This window comes from Theropithecus gelada, chromosome 10 (genome assembly GCF_003255815.1).
Source record: "Theropithecus gelada isolate Dixy chromosome 10, Tgel_1.0, whole genome shotgun sequence".
Lineage (NCBI taxonomy): Eukaryota > Metazoa > Chordata > Mammalia > Primates > Cercopithecidae > Theropithecus > Theropithecus gelada.
Genome location: NC_037678.1, coordinates 31,748,839 through 31,768,746, shown reverse-complemented (window position 1 = coordinate 31,768,746; position 19,908 = coordinate 31,748,839). Strand labels below are relative to the sequence as shown.

Here is a 19,908-nt window from a genome sequence, read left to right as displayed (position 1 = left end):
GCACTCCAGCCTGGGTGACAGAGCCAGACCCTGTTGCAACAACAACAACAACAACAAAGGCTGAGTGTGGTGTCTCACGCCTGTCATCCCAGCACTTTGGGAGGCCAAGGTGGGTGGATCACTCGAGGTCAGGAGTTTGAGACCTGGCCAACATGGAGAAACCTCATCTCTATGGAAAAAAAAAAAAAAAAAAAAAAAAAAAAGGCCAGGAATGGTGGCGAGCGCCTGTAGTCCCAGCTACTTGGGAGGCTGAGGCAGAAGAATTGCTTGAACCTGGGAGGCGGGGGTTGCAGTGAGCTGAGACTGCACCACTGCACTCCAGCCTGGGAAACAGAGTGAGACTCTCTCTCAAAACAACAACAACAACAACAACAACAAAATGCATGAAGTACTGATACATGCTACAAAATATATGAACTTTGAACTTTGAGGCCATTATGCTTAGTGAAACAAGTCAGTCACAAAAGGGCAAATACCTCATGTATGATTCCGCTTACATGAAGTACCTAGAGTAGTCAAATTCATAGAGACAGAGAGTAGATATGGTTGCCAGGGACTGGAGGAGGAGGGTTCTGGGGAGGTAGTGCTTGGTGGGTATGGAGTATCAGTTTTACAAGATGAAAAGAGTTCTGGAGATGGGAGATGGCTGTACAACAATGTGAATGTACCTATTGCTACTGAACTGCATACTGAAAATGGTTAAGATGAAGCCGGGCACCATGGCTTACGCCTGTAATCCCAGCACTTTGGGAGGCCGACGCAAGTGGATCATTTGAGGTCAGGAGTTTGAGACCAGCCTGGTCAGCATGGCAAAATCCCATCTCTACTAAAAATACAAAATTAGCTCTGCGTGGTGGTGTGCACCTGTAATGCCAGCTATTAGGGAGGCTGAGGCAGGAGAATTGCTTAAACCCGGGAGGTGGAGGCTGTAGTGAACCAAGATCGCGCCACTGCACTGCAGCCTGGGCGACAGAGCAAAACTCTGTTTAAAAAAAAAAAAAGTAAACTGCATGTCATGTATATTTTACCACATTCTTTTTTTAGACACAGGATCTCACTCAGGAGTGCAATGACGTAATCATAGCTCACCGCAGCCTTCACTTCGTGGCTCAAGTGATCCTCCTGCCTCAAGTGATCCTCCTGCCTCAGCCTCCTGAATACCTGGGACTACAGACATGTGCCACCATGCCTGGCTAATGAAAAAAAGTGTTTGTTTGTTTGTTTGTTTTTGGTAGAGATAGGGCCTTGCTAAGTTGCCCAGGCTAGTCTCAAACTCCTGACCTCAAGTGATCCACCTGCCTTGGCCTCCCAAAGTGCTGGGATTACAGGTATGAGCCAATGCGCCTGGTCTCATCTTAACCGTTTTCAGTATGCAGTTCAGTAGCAATAAGTACATTCACATTGTACAGCCATCACCACCATCCACAATTTTTAAAAAATTAAAATGAAAAAGAGAATGTGCAATGGGTGATATCTTTGAATGTCTCTACATTTGGTGGCATCTTTGGAAAATACAATCTGCCACAGAATCATACAACATACAGTTCGGGGGCTTGTGCCTCTCACCCGCTGTTACCTTTATAAAATTCATACAAGCTGCGCGTTGCTCTACATTGCAGGTATTCCACTGTATGGATATACCACAATGCATTCATCCAGCCTATTGTTGACGGACACTTGTGTGCACTCTAGTTAGCGCTATTAAGGGATTAAGGACAATGCTCCCATGGATATTCTTGTACCACTGCTCTGGCACACATAGGTCCTTGTTTTCTGGCTCATGGGCTAGGCACTATCACGTTCTGCTTCGTGAGATACTGGGGAACTATTTTCCAAGTGGTTGTGTCACCTCACACTCCCACCAGGTGTGTGAGAGACCTGTTCGTAACCTCCCCCACAACACTCTAGAACCACCGGGAGACCTCCTTTAATGGACTCTGCTTGGTTTCTTTCCTGGCAGGACCCGCCCTTTCGCCCAAAGCTGCACGGCGGAGCCAGTTTGCTGCCTCCCCGGCCACTGTGGTGGGCCCTCCCGGGAACTGCTCTGCCTGCCTCACAAAGCTGCTTTCAGGGCTGAAGCTGGCACCTGCAGCCATCCTTGCCCTTGCCGGGGTCTCCTTCAGGGCCGTGGCTCCTGCCTGGGTATTCTTAACTATGCCCTGATCCTATCTGCTTCCTCTCTTCCAAAAATTCTTCAAACTCTTCCAAAATTTCTGGTCAACTGATGGCAGTCTCGAATATTTCCCGTCTTACTGTGGGCTTATTAGTTTTCACTGTCTTCACAGTTAGATTACATGGGACTGGGAGGGAGATGAGTGAGCGTGCAGGTTCTGTCTGCTCTCCTGGGCTCCTTCCCTGGCCAAAGCCCCTGGCCCTCCCCCTGGAGCCCAGCATGTGGCCAAGGATGCTCCCTGCCCCAGCCAGATTCCAGGCCCCATGTTTCGCTAGTCGCGGCCACCCAGCTAAAACACATTTCACCTTTCCTCCCAGCTGGATGTGGCCGTATGACTATTGTTGAACAGCCGCTTCTGGGAAACTTTGCAGCAACCTACGCTCTGGGCTTCAGTCCTGCAAACTCTCTTCCAGGGCACTGGCTGGCCTCCCAGCGCCGCACCCCAACTGACCCTCCCTGGGGTTCCGCCATTGCCCCCGCCCTCCCGCTGGTACTTTTTCCTGCTTTTAGCCAGGTCTCCCATTTCCCTTCACCCTGGTGAACTCCTGCTTGTTTCTCTAAACCCACATAAGGGGCAGCTACTCCTCCCGACCTCTTAGCTTGCCAGGTAGGTGGCTGTGTCCCCTCTGCCCAGCCCTTCTCCATCCCCTGTCACTTCAGTCTGTGGGGCCTGTCCCCGCCACCCCAGGCTTGGTCCACAAGCAGGTGGAATGAGAACGGGTGAGCCCACCGTCTGCAGCAGCGCCTTCTGCAACGCGGACGTTCCTTCCACCAGCGTGTGCTACAGGGGCCAGGTCAACCAAGGCCAGTCACAGGGCAGGACATCCCCACTTGTGCCTTTTCCGTAAAAGTATGAAGAGAAAGGAGTGTCTAAAGGGGGCCAATGAGGAGAGCCAAGGGCTAGATGTGTATGTGCCTGCATGCCCACGCACACCCCAGGTCCTGCCAGCCCCCGAGGGGTGCAGGTGGGCAGAGAGGGACTGCACATCCTCCAGGGTGACTGGGCTGCCAAGAGCAGCCCCGGGAAGGGCTGCAGGCCCTGGGAGAGTGTCCCCATGCCCTCTGCATGGTCTGCTCTGGTCCTGGATGTCCAGCTCTGGCTCACTTCTTGTTTGGACAAATGCCCACCCAGGCCAGGCCTGGGTGCCAAGTCCTGAGGGCTTGACAAAGGCAGGGTGAGAGCCAGATAGGATCTAAGGACTGGCTCCTGGGAACAGTGTGGGTGCCCGCCCCATGTTTACACCAGCTTCCTGCTCCTGGGCTCTCCGTCTGGCAAGCTGGGTGCGGCCACAGTCTGAGAGGGCAGGGAGGTCGGGGGCCTTCTCCCAGCCCTCCTGTTGCACTCTGCACACCAGTCACACCCAGCACGTGCGCTGGGCAACAACAGCATGTGAGCTGGTAACAGATGACACATGCTAAGGCTCTGGTATCGGGAGAATACCCACTGGAATGGGAGGAGGGAAAAACACTAACCTCAGACATTAACTTTGGAGGGCAACCATGAAATAGGCACAGTAGTTGTAAGTGCCAAACAGGCAGGAGGGAAAGCAGGGAATAAAAGACACACACATGGCTGGGCGCAGTGGCTCACGCCTGTAATCCCAACACTTTGGGAGGCCGAGGCAGGCAGATCACTTGAGGTCAGGAGTTCGAGACCAGCCTGACCAATATGGTGAAACCCCGTCTCGTCTCTACTAAAAATACAAAACTTAGCTGGGCATGGTGGCAGGCGCCTGTAATCCCATCTACTAGGGAGGCTGAGGCAGGAGAATCACTAGAACCCGGGAGATGGAGGTTGCAGTGAGCTGAGATTTTGCCACTGCACTCCAGTTTGGTGACAGAGCGAGACTCTGTCTCAAAAAAAAAAAAAGAAAAAGAAAAAAAAAAAGACACACACTCTTTCTCTCACCCAAACGATGCAAGAAAGGAGCAATGAGTGGGAGAGTTGGGCATAAAATGTCACAGATAAACCCAAATGGGCCAGGTGTGGTGGCTCACGCCCGTAATCCCAGCACTTTGGGAGACCAAGGCAGAAGATTGCTTGAGGCAGGGGTTCAAGACCTGCCTGGGCAACATGGTGAGACCCTGTCTCTGCAAAAGAAAAAAAAGTTTGGAGTGGTGGTGTGCACCTGTGGTCTTGCTACTTGGGAGGCTGAGGTGGGAGGATCACTTAAGCCCAGGAGTTGAAGGCTGCAGTGAGCTATGACTGCACCACTGCACTCCAGCCTCCGTGACAGAGTGAGACCCTGACAAAAAAGAAGAAAGAGAAAGAAGAAAGAAAGAAACAAAGAAAGAAAGAAAGAAAGAAAGAAAGAAAGAAAGAAAGAAAGAAAGAAAGAAAGAAAGTCAAGGGAGAGAAAGATATACCATGCAAAGACTAACCAAGAGAAAACTTGTTAATTGGGTCAATATCAGATTAAATAAAATTTAAGGCAGCAAAGTCAAACATTGATTTGTTGGAAGTATACAAAAATATAAGAGGCTCTTATATCAACTTTATGCCAACAAATTTGAAAACAGATGAACTGGATAATTTCTTGGAAAAGCACAGGTTTATTTTAATGGAATAAAAAAGAAATAAACCTCAATTGTCTTAACAACAATTACAGAAATGTAATCAGTAATTTAAAATATTCCCCTCCTCCCCCAAAAATGTTAAAATAATTTTGCAAGCAAATTCTGCCTTTCAAAAAACAGACAATTCCAACCTTGTAAAAATTATTTCAGAGAATAGAAAAGTGAGAAACACTTTCACTTCAGTTTTACAAAATGAACTTAATCTTGATATACAAACTGAACAAGAACAGGACAAAAAAATAAAATTACTGGTAAATTTCACTCATGAACAGAGATGCAAACTGAATCCAATAATATATAAAAAAGATAAATTGACCGGGCGCGGTGGCTCACGGCTGTAATCCCAGCACTTTGGGAGGCCGAGGCAGGCGGATCACCTGACATCAGGAGTTCAAGACCAGCTTGGCCAACATGGTAAAACCCCGTCTCTATTAAAAATACAGAAACTAGCCAGGTGGCGTGGTGGCACGCGCCTGTAGTCCCAGCTATGCGGAGGCTGAGGCAGGAGAATCTCTTGAACCCAAGAGGTGGAGGTTGCAGTGAACCGAGATGGTTCCAGCCTGGGCGACAGCGAGACTCCGTCTCCAAAAAAAAAAAAAAAAAAAAAAAAACATAAATCATCATGACTAAGAGTTGGATTTATCGCAAAAATACAAGTTTGGTATAAAATTACGTAGTGTGAATCACGACGTTAACAGAATAAAACAACAACAACAACAAAATTTCAATAGATACAGAAAAGCCCTATTTTGTACTCTGCCCCACCCCACCCCACCCCTGGCAATCCCCATTCCACTTCCTGTCTCTATGAATTTGACTATTCCAGGACCCTCCTCATATCAATGGAATCATACAGTATTTGTCCTTTTGCATTTGGTTTATTTCACCTGGCGTCATGTCTTTAAGGTTCATCTATGTTGTGGCATGTACTGGAATCTTCTTTCTTTTTAAGGCTGAATAAAGTTCCATTGTATGGGTATGCCACTTTTAGGTTTGGTTATTTGTTTATCTCGTCATTCACTGATGGACATTTGGGTTTTTCCACCTTTGGGATGTCGTGAATGATGCTGCTATGAACATGGAGGTACAAATGTCTGTCTGAGTTTCTGGTTTCCTTTGTATCATTGAATTGCTTTTACGTGCTTGTCAAAAATCAGCTGGTTATACTTTTGTGTGGGGCTGTTTCTGGGTTCTCTAGGCTGTTTCACTGAATGAATCTATCCATCCCTCCACCAATGCCAAACAATCTACACAAATCTTGAAATTTGGTAGAGTGACTCTTCCCACTTTATTCTTCTTTTTTGGAATTGTTTTAACTATTTTAATTCTTTTGCTTTATCTTATAAATTTTAGAATAATCTTGCCTATATCTATAAGAAATCTTTCTTTTTCCTTTTTTTTTTCTGAGACAGAGTCTCGCTCTGCTGCCCAGGCTGGAGTACAGTGGCGTGATCTCGGCTCACTGCAAGCTCCACCTCACAGGTTCAAGTGATTCTCCTGCCTCAGCCTCCCCAGTAGCTGGGATTACAGGCACACACCACTGTGCCCAGCTGATTTTTGTATTTTTACTAGAAATGCGGTTTCACCATGTTAGCCAGGGTGGTCTCCATCTCCTGACCTCGTGATCCACCCTCCTCAGCCTCCCAAAGTGCTGGGATTACAGGCATGAGGCACTGTGCCTGGCCAAGAAATCTTTCTAGAATTTTGAAAGGAATTGAACTATTCACATCTTTACCATGTTGAGTTTTCCAGTCCATTAACAGACCATGTCTCTCTATTTATTTATATCTTGAAATTTCCTTCACCAGGGTTTTGTAGTTTTCAGCATGTAAGTCCTTACCAGTACAAACCTGTATTTGGTTAGATTTATACCTAGTTCAATTTTTGCGTGATTGCAAATGATATTATTTTTTATTTTGGTTTTCATGTGCTCATTGCTAGTATATAGAAATAGCAATTGATTTTTGCTATTTAGTATATAGAAATAGCAATGTTTATCTTGAATCCTTGTATCTTGCTAAACTCTAAGGCTTTTTAAAAGATTCCATGGGAATTGATACATAGACAATTATGGCATCTGCAAACAGAAACAGCTTTAGTTTTTCCTTTCTGATCTCAATCTCTTTCCTTTCCTTTTCTCCCCTTTCTGTAATGTCTGGAACTTCCAGCACTATACTGAGTAAGAGTGGCGAAAGCAAAATTTTTGTCTTGTCCCTAATTTTCAGAGAAAAGTATTCAACTTTCCACTATTAAGTATAATTTTAGCTGTAGGTTTTTTGTAGACACTGTTTATCAAGTTGAAGAAGTTTCTATTACTAGTTACCAACAGCTTTTACCATGAATGGGTGTTGAATTTCATCAAATACTTCTTTTATGCCAATTAATATAATCGTGTGATTTTTCTTCTTTAGCTTACACTGGTAAACGTTGATTGATCTTTGGAAGTTGAACCAAGCTTGTATTCTAGGAATAAATCCCAGTTGATCATGGTGTATAATTATTTTTATATATTGCTGAATTTATTTTATAAAATATTGTTAAGAATGTTTGCATCTATATTCATGTGGGATATTGGTCTGTAGTTTCTTCTTCTTTTTTTTTTTTGCTTTACTTTTGGTATCAAAGTAATATTGGTTTCATAGAATGAAGTGAGTTCCCTCTCTATCTCTCTCTCTTTTTTTTTTTTTTTTTGGTAAGAGAGTTTGAAATTGATTGGTGCTAGTTCTTTTTTAAACATTTGATATGGCCAGGCACCGTGGCTGACGCCTGTAATCCCACCACTTTGGGAGGCCGAAGCAGGTGGATCACATGAAGTCAGGAGTTTGAGACCAGCCTGGCCAACATGGCGAAACCCTGTCTGTACTAAAAATACGAAAATTAGCCACGCATGGTTGTGGGTGTCTGTAATCCCAGCTACTTGGGAGGCTGAGACAGGAGAACTGCGTGAACCCAGGAGGTGCAGGTTGCAGTGAACTGAGCCACTGTACTCCAGCCTGGGCAATGGAGCAAGACTCCATCTAAAAAAAAAAAAAAAAAAAAAAAAAAAATTGGTAGAATTTACCAATGAAGCCGTCTGGTCCTAGACTTTTCTTTGTTGGAATTTTTTTTTTTTTTTTTTCCTAACTCAATCTGTTTGTTATATTTGCTCGTGTTCGTTGTTGTTGTTGCTTGTTTGTTTTTGAGATGGAGTTTCACTCTTGTTGCCCAGGCTGGAGTGCATTGGTGCGATCTGGACTCACTGGAACCTCCACCTCCTGGGTTCAAGTGATTCTCCTGCCTCAACCTCCTGAATAGCTGGGATTACAAGCATCTGCCACCGTGCCCGGCTAATTTTTTGTATTATATTTGCTTGTTATAGATCTATTCAGATTTTCTATTTCTTTTTGAGTCAGGTTTGGTAGTCTGTGTTTCTAAGAATTGGTCAATTTCATCTAGGTTAACTAATTTGTTAGCATACAACTGTTCATAGTATTCCTCTAAAATCACTATTTTGGTCAGGTGTGGTGGCTCACATCTATAATCCCAGCACTTTGTGAGGCCGAGGCCAGTGGATCACCTGAGGTCAGGAGTTGGAGATCAACCTGGCCAACACAGTGAAACCCCGTCTCTACTAAAAATACAAAAATCACCCCAACGTGGTTGTGGGCACCTGTGATCCCAGCTACTCAGGGGGCTGAGGCAGGAGAGTCACTTGAACCCGGGAGGTTGCAGTGAGCTGAGATCGCACCACTGCATTCCAGCCTGGGCGACAGAGCGAGACTCCATCTCAAAAAAATAAAATAAAGTAAAATAAATAAATAAAATCACTATTATTTATGTAAGCCCACAAGTGATAGCTCTTCTTTCATTCCGGATTTAGGTAATTTGAGTTTCCTCCCTCTTTTTAGGTCAATCTAGCTAAAGATTTGTCAATTTTGTTGAACTTTTCAAAGAACCAACTTTTGGTTTCATTGATTTTGAGGTTTCTTTATGACCCAAGATATGGTTGGTTCTGTGGGCGCTAGAAAAGAATGTGTAGTCTGCTGCTGTTAGGTAGTGCTCTGTAAATGTTGAGTAAATCCTGGTAGTTAATGCTGTTGAGATTCTGTGTTCTTGCTGATTTTCTATCTAGCTTTTCTATCAATTGTTGAGAGAGAAATGTTGACGCTTCAACTACAATTATCCATTTATCTATTTCTCCATTTAGTTTTATCAGTTTTGCTTTACATGTTTTGCAGCTCTGTTGTTTGGTGCCTATATATTTAGAATTGCTATGTCTTTTTGGTGAATTGACCCTTTTATCATTATGTGTCTTTGTCCTAGTAATCCTTCCTTCCTTCCTTCTTTCCTTCCTTCCTTCCTTCCTTCCTTCCTTCCTTCCTTCCTTCCTTCCTTCCTTCCTTCCTCCTTCCCTCCCTCCCTCCATCTCTCCTTCCTTTCTTCCTTTCTGTCTGCCTGCCTGCCTGCTTGCTTGCTCTGTCACCCAGGCCCAAGTGCAATGGTGTGATCTCAGCTCACTGCAACCTCTGCCTCCTGGCCTCCTGGGTTCAAGCAATTCTCATGCCTCAGGCACCCCAGTAGCTGGGATTACAGGTGTGCACCACCATGCCTGGCTAGTTTTTGTATTTTTAGTAGAGATGGGAGTTTGCCATCTTGGCTAGGCTGGTCTCAAATTCCTGGCCTCAAGTAATCTGCCCACCTCCACCTCCCAAATGCTCAGATTGCAGGCACAAACCACCGTGCCTGGCCCAAGAGTGCTATTTTATTTTGTTTTTTTGTTTGTTGTGTCTCTTTTTGTTTATTTCTCTTTACTTTTCCCTGCTTTCCTGTGGCTTACTTGAATATTCCTTAAAATTACGTTTTGAGGCCGGCGCAGTAGCTCATGCCTGTAATTCCAGCACTTTGGGAGGCTGAGGCGGGCGGATCGTGAGATCAGGAGATCGAGACCATCCTGGCTAACACAGTGAAACCCCGTCTCTACTAAAAATACAAAAAAAGCCAGGCGTGGTGGCGGGTGCCTGTAGTCCCAGCTGCTCGGGAGGCTGAGGCAGGAGAATGGCATGAACCTGGGAGGCGGAGCTTGCAGTGAGCCGAGATCGCACCACTGCACTCCAGCCTGGGCAACTGAGCGAGACTCCATCACGAAAAAAAAAAAATTCATTTTGTGTTTTCGAGTGTGTCTCTTTGTATAGCTTTCCCCCATGTTCTTCTTTTATTTATTTATTCTGAATGAATTATATATAAACTACAACTGTTCATTAAAGAAATAATAATTGTATAGGTAAGATATAATACATTCATGTTGTACAATTTCAAACAATATAGAAATATCCCTGATATTTCCCCCAGTAAATTCCAGAGTCTCCTACGCATAGGCAATAATAGATATCAATTTGGCATGTACGCCTTAGACTTTTATCTTTGCATTTGTATTCATAAAAATAAACATAAAAGCACATAGTTGGGCCAGGGCACGGTGGCTCACGCCTGTAACCCCAGCACTTTGGGAGGCTGAGGTGGGCAGATCATGAGGTCAGGAGTTTGAGACCAACCTGGCCAACATAGTGAAACCCTGTTGCTACTAAAAATGCAAAAATTAGCCAGGCATGGTGGTGGGCGCCTGTAGTCCCAGCTACTTGGGAGGCTGAGGTGGGAGAATTGCTTGAACCCAGGAGGCAGAGGTTGCAGTGAGCTGAGATTGCACCATTGCACTGCAGCCTGGGCAACAGAGCGAGACTCCATCTCAATAAATAAATAAATAAATGAAAAATAAATAAATAAATAACCTTTCTGTTCCGGGCTCATTTCACTTATAGTGTTCTCCAGTTCCATTTATGTTGCCATGAATGGCAGGATTTCTTTTTTTTTAATGGCTGAATAGTATTCTGTTGTGTATATGTACCACCTTTTCTTTATCCATTCCTCTGCTGTAAGAACACCTAGGTTGATTCCCTGTCCTGGCTAGTGAATAGTGCTGCGGTACACATAAGGGTGCAGATGTGTCTTTGATCAAGGATTTCCTTCCTCTGGATTAACGCCCAGTCATGCAGTTGCTAGATGGTATGGTATGTCTATGTGTGGTTTTTATGAGGACCCTCCGTGCTGTTCTTTATTGTGGCTGGGCTAGTTTATGGGACCAGATGTGTGCACTTTCCCACGAAGAGTGTATAAGAGTTCTCTTTCCTCTGCAACCTCACCAGCATTTGTGATTTTTTTTTTTCTTCTTGATACCTTTGTATAGCTTTTTAGTGGTTGCTGTAGGATAAATATATATATAATGTATATTATATAATCAAAGTTTCCAGGTGTCAACATTTTATCATTTGGAATGAAGTGTAAAAACCTGACCTCCCAGCTGGGCATGGTGGCTCATGCCTGTAATCCCAGCACTTTGGAAGGCTGAGGCAGGCCGATCACCTGAGGTCAGGAGTTTGAGACCAGCCTGGCCAATGTGGTGAAATCCTGTCTCTACTAAAAATACAACAATTAGCTGGGCGTGGTGGCGGGCACCTGTAGTCTCAGCTACTCAGGAGGCTGAGTCAGGACAATCACTTGAACATGGGAGGCGGAGCTTGCAGTGAACCGAGATCACACCACTGCACTCCAGCCTGGGCAACGGAGCGAGACTTCATCTCAAAAAACAAACAAACAAACAAACAAAAAACCTTACCTCCCTTAATGTCCTGTTACCGTCCCCCATTTATAATACAATTATATATCTTAGATATTTCCTCTACATACATTGAGAACCATTTAAGCAGTGTAATAATTTTTGCTTCAGCCATGAAACATAATTTAGGAAACTCACGAGGAGGAGGAAAGTCTATTGTATTAATATTTACCAGTATTTTGCTTATCATGTTCTTTCTTCCTTCCTGATGTTCCAAGACTCTTATTTTACCATTTCCTTTCTGTTTAAGGAACATCCTTTAGCATTCTTTCAGCATATATTGCTGGCAACAAATTCTCTTAGTTTTCCTTCACTTGAAAAAAAACATATTCCCCCTTCGTTCTTGAATAATATATTGACTAAACATAGAATTCTGCATTGAGATTTTTTTTTTCTTTCAGCACTTAAAAAATATGCTACTTTCAGGCCGAGTGCAGTGGCTCAGGCCTGTAATCCCAGCACTTTGGGAGGCCGAGACGGGCGGATCACGAGGTCAGGAGATGGAGACCATCCTGGCTAACACGGTGAAACCCCGTCTCTACTAAAAAATACAAAAAACTAGCCGGGCGAGGTGGCGGGCGCCTGTAGTCCCAGCTACTCAGGAGGCTGAGACAGGAGAATGGCGTAAACCCGGGAGGCGGAGCTTGCAGTGAGTCATCCGGTCACTGCACTCCAGCCTGGGTGACACAGCGAGACTCCACCTCAAAAAAAAAAATGTGCTACTTTCTTCTGGTCTCCCTGGTTTCTTTTCTTTTCTTTTTTTTTTTTTTTGAGACGGAGTCTCGCTCTGTCCTCCGGGCTGGAGGGCAGTGGCCGGATCTCAGCTCACTGCAAGCTCCGCCTCCCGGGTTCAGGCCATTCTCCTGCCTCAGCCTCCCGAGTAGCTGGGACTACAGGCGCCCGCCACCACGCCCAGCTAATTTTTTGTATTTTTTAGTAGAGACGGGGTTTCACCGTGTTAGCCAGGATGGTCTCGATCTCCTGACCTCGTGATCCGCCCGTCTCGGCCTCCCAAAGTGCTGGGATTACAGGCATGAGCCACCGCGCCCGGCCTCCCTGGTTTCTGAAGAGAAATTCTCTGTCATTTGATTCATTTTCTTCCCGGATAGGTGAGGTATCGTTTTTCTCTCTAGCTGAATTGTCTTTAGGTTTCAGAAGTTCAATTAAGATGTTTTGAGCCTGGCGCGGTGGCTCCCGCCTGTAATCCTAGCACTTTGGGAGGCCGAGTGCAGCCAGATTGCCTGAGCTCAGGAGTTCGAGACCAGCCTGGGTAATATGGTGAAATCCTGTCTCTACTGAAATACAAAAAAAAATTAGGCTGGGCGTGATGGCTCACGCCTGTAATCCCAGCACTTTCGAGGTCGAGACGGGCGGATCCCGAGGTCAGGAGATCAAGACCATCCTGGCTAACACGGTGAAACCCCGTCTCTACTAAAAATACAAAAAAAAAAAAAAAAAAATTTGCCGGGCGTGGTGGTGGGTGCCTGTAGTCCCAGCTACTTGGGAGGCTGAGGCAGGAGAATTTCTTGAACCTGGGAGGGAGAGTTTGGAGTGAGCCGAGATCGTGCCACTGCATTCCAACCTGGGGGACAGAGCAAGAATCTGTCTCCAAAAAAAAAAAAAAAAGATGTTTTAGTGTGGATCTCTTTAAGTCTATCATGTTTGAGGTTCAGTTTGACTTTTCTCCTCTCTCTCTCTCTCGACAGGGGTCTCATGTTGCCCAGGCTGGTTGTGAACTCCTGGACTCAAGCGGTCCTCCCATCTTGGCCCTCAAAGGTGTGAACCACCACACCTGGCCTCACTTAACTTCTTGAATCTGTAGTGTTTTTTTTTTCTCTCTCGCTCTCTTTTTTTTTCTTTTTGCTAAATTCAGGAAATTTCCAGCTATTATTTCTTTGAGTACTTTGTTAACCCCACTCCCTTTCTCCTCTCCTTTGGGCACTCTCATGACATGGATGTTAGGTCTTTTGTTATGATCTCATATTTTCGGAGCCTTTGTTTATTCTTATTTTTTCAATGAATTTTCTCTGTCTTGTTCAGATGAGATAATTGGGTTAAAAAAAATTTTTTTTAATAGAGACAGAGTCTCACTATGTTGGCCAGTTGGTCTTTAACTCCTGGCCTAAAGTAATCCTCCTGCCTCAGCCTCCCAAAGTGCTAGGATTATAGGTGTGAGCCACTGTGGCTGGTTGAGATGGGATAATTGCATTGTTTCAGCTTCCAATTCACCAGTAGTTTCCTCTGTCCCTTCCATGTTGCTGTCCAGCTGATATCCAATGACCTTTTTAAATTTTGGTTACTATATTTTAGTTCTAAAATTTCTTTCTTTTTTTTTTTTCAGTGACAGAGTCTCGCTGTGTTGCCCATGCTGCAGTACAGTGGTGCGATCTCGGCTCACTGCAACCTCCGCCTCCTGGGTTCTAGAAATTCTCTTGTCTCAGCCTCCCGAGTAGCTGGGATTACAGGTGCCTGCCACCACACCCAGCTAATTTTTTTGTATTTTAGTAGACACAGAGTTTCACCATGTTGCCAAGGCTGGTCTCTAACTCCTGAACTCATGCAATTCACCTGCCTCGCCCTCCCAAAGTGCTAGGATTACAGGCATAAGCCACCATGACTGGCCTAGTTCTAAAATTTCTATGTAGTTCTTATTTCTTTGTAAGACTTCCTATATTTTCATTTGTTTCAAGCATATCTGTAATCACTCACTGAAGCATTTTTATCATGTCTGCTTTGAAATCTGAATTCTCACATCTGTGACATCTCCATCTTTATGTCTGTTGACTGTCTTTTTTTTTTTTTTTTTTTTTTGAGGCAGGATCTTGCTGTGTTGCCCAGGAGTGCTATGGCACGATCTCAGCTCACTGCAACCTCTGCCTCCCAGGCTCAAGTGATTCTCATGCCTGAGCCTCCAGAGTAGCTGGGACTACAGGCATGCACCACTAAGCCTGGCTAATTTTTTTGTAGAGACGGGGTTTCACCATGTTGATCAGGCTGGTCTCCAACACCTGATCTCAAGTGATCTGCCCACCTCGGTCTCCCAAAGTGCTGGGATTACAGGCGTGAGCCACCGCACCCGGCCAATTTAGTATCTGACTGATACTTGGTATGATGACTTTTCTTCTTTTTTCTTTTTTTTTTTTTTTTGAGATAGAGTCTTGGTTTGTTGCCCAGGCTGGAGTGCAGTGGCATGATCTCGGCTTACTGTAGCCTCTGCCTCCCGGGTTCAAGCAATTATCCCACCTCAGCCTCCTGAGTAGCTGGGACTACAGGCGCCTGCCATCATGCCCAGCTAATTTGTTTGAATTTTTAGTAGAGACGGGGTTCCACCGTGTTGGCCAGGATGGTCTTGATCTCCGGACTTCGTGATCCGCCCGCCTTGGCCTCCCAAACTGCTGGGATTACAGGCATGAGCCACCCTGCTGGGCCTGATGACTTATTTTCAATCAGAACTTGGATAATTTGGTTATTGTAAGACTGTGAATCAGCTGGGCGCAGTGGCTCACGCCTGTAATCCCAGACCTTTGGGAGGCCGAGGAGGGTGGATCACGAGGTCAGGAGATCAAGACCATCCTGGCTAACACAGTGAAACTCTGTCTCTACTAAAAATACAAAAATTTAGCCTTTTTTGTAGGTGTGGTGGCGGGCGCCTGCAGTCCCAGCTACTCTGGAGGCCGAGGCAGGAGAATGGCTTGAACCCGGGAGGCGGAGCTTGCAGTAAGCCAAGATGGTGCCATTGCACTCTAGCCTGGGTGACAGAGTGAGACTCCGTCTCAAAAAAAAAAAAAAAAAAAAGAAAGACTGTGGATCTTATTTAAATCTTGTGTTTTAGCAAGGGCTTCCTCTGACACCATTCTGGCAGTGACAGGGGACACTTTATTGCCAGGTGGAGGTGGAAGTCCACGTTCTCCACCCTACCTCCATTGACACCTGGGGCCACAGGGATCCCTGTGACTGCTTGGTGGGGCTGGGAGTTCCTGCTCCCCACTCAGCCTCCTGTGATACCCCAGGCATGGAAGGGGGGAATGCCTGCTGCTGACCCCCAAGTGGCCTCCACTGGCACCATGTGTGGGCAGGGAGAGCCTCATCACCTCTGGAAAATGATGAAGGTCCTTACCCTCTGCTAGGTCTCTGACAGTACCATAGTGAAGACCTGGAGGGGGCCCTTACTACCACGTTAGGAGTGGAAGTCCAGGATCCCCATGTGGTCTCCACTGACACCGTGGTCAGGGAGGGGGACCTATTTCCACTCAAGTCCTCCTTGACCTCTTCCAAACACCCCAGTAGGAGGCTGGAGCATCTCTTACAGCCTGGCAAGGGTAGGAGTCTAGGCTCCCCACTGGTCTTTGCTATTGAGGGCAGGGTTAGGGCCACAGTTTTTTCTGTAGTAGTTTGGCTTGAGTACAGTGGTTATTGTCTGAAATATTTTTGTTTTGCTAGTCTTTGTCCTGATCTTTTGGCTAGACAGAACAGGCTTTGCTTGGGACTTATTTTGTGCCTGTACCCATTGGTGTTTCTGGGTGTCCAGCTCCTCTGTATGCAGTTTGGGATACATGAATCAAAAAGATAACCTAGGAGGCTGGGCATGGTGGCTCATGCCTGTCACCCCCGTGCTTTGGGAGGCTGAGGCAGGAGGATCCCTTGAGACCAGGAGTTACAAGATCAGCCTGAGCAACATAGCAAGACTGTCTCTACAAAAATTTTAAAAAAATATTAGCTGGGTGGTGGTGCATACCTGTAGTCCCAGCTACTTGGGAGGCTGAGGTGGGAGTATCACTTGAGCCTAGGAGTTCAAAGTTGCAGTGCGCTCTGGTTGTGTCCCTGCACTCCAGCCTGCGTGACAGAATGAGACCTGTTTCTGAAATAAATAAAGTAGAATAAAAAACAAAAAGACAACCCAGAGAAACACCACCATTTCATCCTTAGCTCTAAGTCTCTAGCTTCTCTGCCTTCTTTATAACACTTAGAATCTCCTTATGTTTGCTTTATTTATAACATTTAGGGTTTTTATTTGTGGAAGGAATAGGGAAACATATGTTTATCTGTCTTCTAGGAAGCAGAAGTCTATTTTATCTTTGTTTTTTGAGATGGAGTCTTGCTCTGTCATGCCAGCTGGAGTGCAGTGGCACGATCTCAGTTCATTGCAACCTCTGTCTCCTGGGTTCAAGCGATTCTCCTGCTTCAGCCTCTCAAGTAGCTGGGATTACCGGCGCCCGCCACCACACCCAGCTAATTTTTGTATTTTTAGTAGAGACAGGATTTCACCATGTTGGCCAGGCTGTTCTCAAACTCCTGACCTCAGGTGATCCGCCAGCCTCAGTCTCCCAAAGTGCTGGGATTACAAGCATGAGCCACCATACCCGGCTGCCTTCATTTATTTTTTTCAGACTCATTCATGGACGTGGTATTGCCTTCATTTTTGAAATATATTTTTGGTGAGTGTAGAATTTAGGTTAAGGCTGGGCATGGTGGCTCATGCTGTAATCCCAGCACTGGGATTGGTGAATGGATCACTTGAGTTCAGGAGTTTAAGACCAGCCTGCACAACATGGTGAAACCCCATCTCTACAAAAAATTTAAAAAATAAAAATAAAATGAAATAAAATAAAATAAATTAGCTGGGTGTGGTGGTGCACGCCTGTAGTCCTAGCTATTTGGGTGCTTGGGCAGCTGAAGTGGGAGGATCACTTGAATCTGGAGGCTGAGGCTGCAATGAGCCATGTTTGTGCCACTGCACTGCAGCCTAGGTGACAAAGTGAAATCCTGTCTTTAAAAAAAAAAAAGAAAAGAAAAAATTTTACGTTACAGGGATTTTTTTCTTGCAGTACTTTAAAGATATTGCTACACTATCTTCTTGCTTGCATTGTTTCCAACAAGAAATCTCCTTCTTGATTCCTCTGCACACAATGTGTCTTTTTCCTCTCCATGCTTTTAAGACTTTCTCTTTAGCACTAGTTGTATGAAATTTGGTTTATGATGTACTTTGGTGGCCTTTTTTTTTTGGTTTTTTTTTTGAGACGGAGTCTCGCTGTGTTGCCCAGTATGGAGTGCAATGGCATGATCTCGGCTCACTGAAACCTCTGCCTCCCAGGTTCAAGAGATTCTCCCTCAGCCACCTGAGTAATTGGGATTACAGGTGCACACCACCACGCCCAGCTAATTTTTGTATTTTTAGTAGAGATGGGGTTTCACCATGTTGGCCAGGCTGGTCTGAAACTCTTGACCTCAAGTGATCCACCCACCTCGGCCTCCTGAAGTGCTGGAATTACAGGTGTGAGCCACTGCACCCGGCCTGGCTCGCCATTCTATAGACCCCTTGACCCTTCGTGGATCGTGGATCGTACCAGAGCTCCCTGCCCCCAACTCCCTCACCCGCTGGGGAAGTTAAAGCCACAATCACCTCCAATTCTGACTAACAGCCAGCGATGCCTACTCTGAGGGGCAGGTCTGAGGTTGGATGAGCTGTGAGGGCCCAGGGAGCCCAGGTGGATGGCACTCAGGAATGGAAGAAGAGAACTGGGACTGGCATCGGCCTCCCCTGCAGCCTCGCAGCCTCCACCATGGGGGGCTTTGTTACCAGTAAGGAACTAAGGCAGAGAGGCCACCTCACTAGTCCAGACAGTTTCTTGCTTGCAGGGGAAAATCTGACTCCATGCCTGCGCTTAACCACAAAGAGTAACAACAATGCCAGCAAAACCACCGAGTCTAGCACTGTCCAATCTGGATGCTGCTCACATTGTCACAGCCGCCCAGGGGCCCCACACAGGGTGTCTCGGGCACCTGGTGCCAGCGGTCAGTGACTCACGAGGACCCCAGCTGCTGCACTCAGTCTGCAGGAGTACTGGCTTGTGTCAAGAAAGGGCACCAGGCCACACTTTGTGCTTAGAGGCTCTGCAAACTTTTGCGGAAATGGAAGGACACATCCTTAACTGTTTCAAAACTGAAAGATAGAAGAAACGCTGTTCTTCACTTCCCCTGAAATCAAATCTGTTAACTAGGAGCTTCCCAAACCCAAATCCCCAGGAATCTTGAGCCTAAATTTAGCTTATCCTTGGAAGGTCACCGGATTACCCTGGGGCAGGGTCAGCCAGCAGCTGCTTAAGATAAACTTGGCTTTTCTGCAGACTCAGGCTTTTCTCACACACAATTAATGAGATCCTGCCGTACTTCCCCTGGGAAAGCAGAACAATGGCTGGGGTGAGCAGGTGGCCTTGGCCAGCGCTCTGCCCCAAGGGCCCTTCGCCAGAGATCAGGGGTTTGTGTCCCTGCCTGAACAGGACACCTCCAATCTCTACCTGCAGGCTCTGGACCACCGTGGCACTCTGGACATAAGGTCACTTCTGTCCCTTGGATGCCCAGCCCCTTCCCACCTCTGGGATCTTGCACTGGCTATTGCTTCTGCTCTGGCTGGAACTTATTCCCCGGATCCCTGTGAAATGTCACCTCTTCAGAGAGGTCTTCACCACTGTCTTTCCTGCCCAGTTCTTGGTTGATAGGTTCCTGTCAGCTCTTTATGGGCAGGAGCTGCCTGTACTGTGTGCTCTGCCTAGAGACAGTGCTTGCCACACAGTAGGTGGGCAGACCCTCCATCAGTGGCAGGAAAAGTGGGTGCACCCTCATGCCCCACCGGAGTCTGGCCTGAGCCACTCAGAGGCCAGCCTCCATCTGAGGTGGGTTTGTCCGGGGTAGTGTCAGCCCCTGCGGCCCTCTCTGGGCCTCTCTGCATTGGCACTGGTTCCACTGCAGCCTGGGGCCTCGACCAACAGGGTAGAAATCAGATTGTGAAAGGTGAAGCCTGAGACTCCTCTGCCATGTCCCTGTGATGCTATGAGGCTGCCGCCAAAGAAGCGTGAGCTTGCTGGGGCCACCCTAGGGTGCCAGCTAGGAGAGAAGAAAAACAGGCAGCCAGGTGAGAAGGGAGAGCCTTGGGCTGGCTGCAGCCCCAAGCTGGCTAGAGGGCGACAGGCAGCCTCCTGTGCAGAACAGAAACACGAAGACAGCCGCCCTGTGGAGGTTATTCCTGGATACCGGGTGGGAAAATCAACAAGCAAATGGACAGGTCCAGCTCAAGCCTCTAAAAGCAATGCTGGGGGACGGTGCAGCAAGGTGTTCCTGGAAGTGATCTCGGCAACACAACTTAGAAGATGAGCAGGCCGGGCGCGGTGGCTCAAGCCTGTAATCCCAGCACTTTGGGAGGCCAAGACGGGCGGATCACGAGGTCAGGAGATTGAGACCATCCTGGCTAACACGGTGAAACCCCGTCTCTACTAAAAAAAAATACAAAAAACTAGCCGGGCGAGGTGGCGGGCGTCTGTAGTCCCAGCTACTCAGGAGGCTGAGGCAGGAGAATGGCGTGAACCCGGGAGGCGGAGCTTGCAGTGAGCTGAGATCCGGCCACTGCACTCCAGTTTGGGCGACAAAGCGAGACTCTGTCTCAACAACAACAACAAAAAAAAAAAAAAAAAAAAAAAAAAAAGGCCCAGAACAAACCAGACAGACCCACCCCGGG

At 46.5% G+C, this 19,908-nt stretch overlaps 1 protein-coding gene across 1 annotated transcript in view; it reads left to right on the top strand.

Moving 5' to 3' along the window:
- Positions 1 to 18,576: 18,576 nt before the first annotated feature.
- The window catches only part of CLDN5 (claudin 5), a 4,960-nt gene continuing 3,628 nt past the window's right edge, over positions 18,577 to 19,908 (top strand). The window contains exon 1 of the mRNA XM_025400233.1: positions 18,577 to 19,551. The gene's annotated coding sequence lies outside the window, so the exon portion shown is untranslated. The remainder of the gene's footprint in view (positions 19,552 to 19,908) is intronic.